Source organism: Ixodes scapularis, unplaced genomic scaffold (genome assembly GCF_016920785.2).
Source record: "Ixodes scapularis isolate PalLabHiFi unplaced genomic scaffold, ASM1692078v2 PGA_scaffold11__112_contigs__length_91849675, whole genome shotgun sequence".
Classification (NCBI taxonomy): Eukaryota; Metazoa; Arthropoda; class Arachnida; order Ixodida; family Ixodidae; genus Ixodes; species Ixodes scapularis.
In genome coordinates, this window is record NW_024609837.1 from 31,009,979 (window position 1) to 31,014,151 (window position 4,173).

Sequence of the window (4,173 nt, forward strand, 5' to 3'; positions counted from 1 at the left end):
CGGAAACATGTGCAGACTGCCGCACAATGCCACTTTTTTCAGACGCAGGGCTTGTGAGGTATTCTTTTCGGAGCCGATCACGGAAATTCACCACGGGCACTCACTACTCATCTCCAACTCCTAAATGTACAAAACAACTCATGTTGAAGTACAGAACAGCGAGCGGAACAAACGTAACTGCGAAGGAATCGCACGGCGCACAGTTCCCGCCACGCATGTCGTCTGCTGCGCACAAAAAAAGAAAAGAAAAATGAAGGTGAAAAAAAAAGAGAAAAAAAAAAAGCGCGCGGTCGGATGTAGCTACGTGACTTCCGCCACTCACTTTCTCCTCTTCACTTCTCCTACCTCCGTGCGCCGGTTTCAGTTTCGGTTTCGAGCAGTTGCGTTTTTTGGTTTTAATAAAAAATTTACGTGACTCTGTTGCGAAATATGAATTGGGTAGTCTTCAGACAACCATAATAAATCACCTGCCAAAAAATGAAAACAAAATATTTGGAGGTTGTCAGTGTCCGTTTAACTGGCCGCTATATAATTCCCCCCCCCCCCTCCTTTTTTTTTTTTTGGCGAGGAGCCGGGGAAATTTGCGGGTAGACTTGTTCTCGTGGAAACTAACATTCCCCAAGGGGCCAGATCAAGACACCCCCAGTAGTACAGACGATACAGTCGGACAGCTCGTTGAAGGGGTGGGGAGCATGCTCGGAGGGGTGGACGATCGGGCATCACTGGACACCACTCCAATCCACTTGGCACATCAATGCCCTGGAGCTGATGGCAGCCTTCCTGGCCCTTCAGGCGCTGGCAAAGAATGTGTCCCGGGGCTCCATCCTCCTCGAGCTAGACAACACAGCAGCAGTAGCGGCCATCAACAGGAGGGGCAGCACCTGCTCTCCACAACTCACCAGGATAGCCCACGAGCTATGGTCGTGGTGTTGGGCGAGGGGAATATCAGTCAGGGCGCAACATATTCCGGGGCACATGAACACGGATGCAGACCAAGCATCCAGGAGAGTGATGGATGCCAGCAGTTGGAAGCTGTGCCCGTTCACATTCAGCAGGATCAACTGTCTGTGGGGCCCCGTGCACACGGACCTTTTTGCAGACTTCTCCAACCACCAGGTGAGGCACTACTACAGCTGGAAGCCGGATCCTCAGGCGGCAGCAGTGGATGCTCTCAGCCAGGACTGGACGGGTCAGGGCCTCTATGCCTTCCCACCGTTCAGCCTTGTGAGCAGATGCATTGCCAAGTTGCAGAGCTCCAACAGTCCGCTCATTCTAGTAGCTCCAGTTTGGCCATCTCAGCCATGGTATGCCTCGCTGCTGCACCACTCATACGAGGAACCGCGTCTTCTTCCCCAATCACACGACCTACTGCGCAGCCACGACGGGCAGGTACATCCAATGCTCAGCACGGGGAGCCTGACACTAGCAGCATGGAGACTGACCAACTCCAGCAAACTCATAGCCAACTTTCGGAGTAGGCTGCACACCTCATTGAGGCATCATGGAGGCGGGGAACACAGCTCACCTACACCTCTTGCTGGCGCAGGTGGGAACGCTGGTGCCATTCAAGGACTGTTGATCCCTTTTCTCCCACTCTAACACAGGTGCTCAACTTCCTCGCTAGCCTCTTTAAGGAGGGCCTGGCGTATCGCACTATCCGCGACTCCAACTAACTATAGGTGGCGCCACTCATTTTCCAAGATGGCGGGTTTAGTGAGGGTCAGAGATGCCTGCCGCTGTTGAGCCTGTCTAGTGTGCTGGCTTCACTGAGCGACATATATTGTTTCTGGTAATACGAGGAAGCTAATGTTTAATGAGCGTAGGTCACCTTTTTAACCTGAGAACAAAGACGGTGTTTAGCGTATTAATTACGGAAGGATGCGCGTTTTAATTCTGGAGCGAAACCGAAACTTACCTATATTTTGGATTTAATTTCTTGACAGAGGTCTTAATTTCGGATTCTTTCATGACTCAAGATGTGTCTCACATCGTAATTATTTACTTAGAAAAGTTGTTCGTGGAAACTTTATTTTGTGACATACTGTTCGATCCAGGCTGATATTCGTAGTTGTTAAAAAAATCAGTGCTGATATCTGTGCGTTCTCGCTGCCTTTTTCTTGCTTAGATAATTGTCATGGGAAATAATGACAATTATCCCAGCACAAGAATAAGAGAATAATTCCAATTTTTACAATATGTCCACGAAACGGATAAACTAATAAACGCTGCTCTCACTGCAACAACCCAAGACGGAATCAGAGTCAGACAGCTGAAGTGTGTGTGTGTGTTTTTATAGCACCGCGTGACGCGCAGGACTTCATATTACATCCAGCGTTTAACTGTTTGTCTATCTTAATAACTATGTCAGAGTTTTTCATATGCTAAAAAGAAGACAGAATTATACCTTTCTGGAAAGACTATTATGGTTAAATAGAGTGTTCTCGTGATCTTGTCGTTAATTAGAGGCATACATTGCCGCAATTTGTAATAATAATAATAATATTAAAATTCACATATTCGAATAAGTAATTATTCAAGCTCTAATATAATTTGTTGCTTATGATCTAATTTTAAACGCGCGAAGAAATATGACAATGAAAACTGTGCTAATTATCATCACGGGTTCCAATTGCTGCATTTTAATTACAAATAAAATAAAAATAGTCTAACATCAATGAAATCATTCTAGCTAATGTGAGAAATCCATGTAAAATTACATTAATTGTGGGTAATGTATATTGTGCTATCAAAGTCGCAACTTTTGACAATCGGCGAAACGTCCAAAGTCGCCGTCAATATACTTCCAGACCAAATGCCCAAACGTTAAAAGAGAGCCTTTTTTAATTACTAGTTTCTTTCATAAAATTTATTTACTTTTGTATTTGCTCGCCGTCGTTGTGCCCATCTCAGCCTTTCCAGTTCGAAGGAACGCCTGCCTGTTTGCACGTCTTCTCACTGCAGCACGTTTCGTTGATGATGGAAGCCGGTGAAACAGTAGTGAGTTTTAATATTGCGTATACGAGCGAACTCAAGCCCTTTGTGTTTAAGTTAACTTTGCGCGTTCCACACTGCGCGTGCGCGGAGCCCGAAATTGCGGTCTTGGATGGCGCGTGGCGATGAGGCGCACGCACAACGTGGGGCACGCAACTCTAACGCAAACGCACACCGCTTGCGTTTGCTTCTATGCGCAATACGAAAACTCTCCAGTAAGGTACAATCCCATACCGGCTGCAGCACTACGTTGGAACAGTGAAGAGAGTTGTTTGCATCCGGAAACGACATTTCGCGAGCCATGATCGCGAGCAGTTCCGCCATGCCCGCTGAGGAGAATCGGGGGACCCTCACTAGAGCGCTTCCCGTTTCCGCCGCGGGAGGGCGAGCGTCGAGCTGGAGACGCGAATAGGGTGTTACCGTTCTGCCTTGTCTCAGATCTTGCATAACTTTGACGGTTGCCCTCTAGGGGAACACCCATCAGTTGTGCGCCTTATGAAGGGAGTGTTTAATTCTAACCCCCCCAAACCCCGATACCCCACAACTTGGAGGGTTGAAACGGTGACAACCCTCCTGCAGTCGTGGGGTCCTAACAAAGATCTTAGCCTCAAGATGCTCACTAGCAAGCTAGCTATGCTATTAGCCCTTGCCTCAGCAGGCAGGACGTCAGACTTGTGCCTGCTTTCAACATGCCACATCCGTAAACAATCCGCGGGTTGGGAGCTTGGGCTCAGTGGCCTCAGAAAGACTTCGGGGGCATCTAAACCCCTTCCCACCCTCTTCTTCCCAGCATTCGAAGAGGTTCGGGAATTGTGTCCAGTGGAATGCTTGCAGGTGTACCTCGAACGAACTGCAGGACTCCGAGGCGCCCACACGCAGCTTCTGCTCACTACGCAGAAGCCTTTCCGCCCAGCAGGACGGGACACAGTAGCTCACTGGATAAAACACACACTAACGCTTGCGGGCATTGACACGTCGGTTTTCAAAGCGCACTCAACGCGAGGAGCGGCCACCTCCAAAGCTGTGGAGGTCGGAGTACCACTTGCCGACATCTTAGCAGCAGCCGACTGGTCCTCCGAGGCGACATTTAACCGCTTTTACCGACGGCAATCAGATACCCGGGCTCACTTTGGAACCCAGGTGCTAAGAACACATGCGAAAGCTTTGAACAAGCAGTTGTGA

General features: G+C 48.6%; 1 pseudogene; it reads left to right on the forward strand.

Annotated features, from left to right (window-relative positions):
* Nucleotides 1–635: 635 nt before the first annotated feature.
* On the forward strand, nt 636–4,173 carry LOC121835042 (annotated as a pseudogene).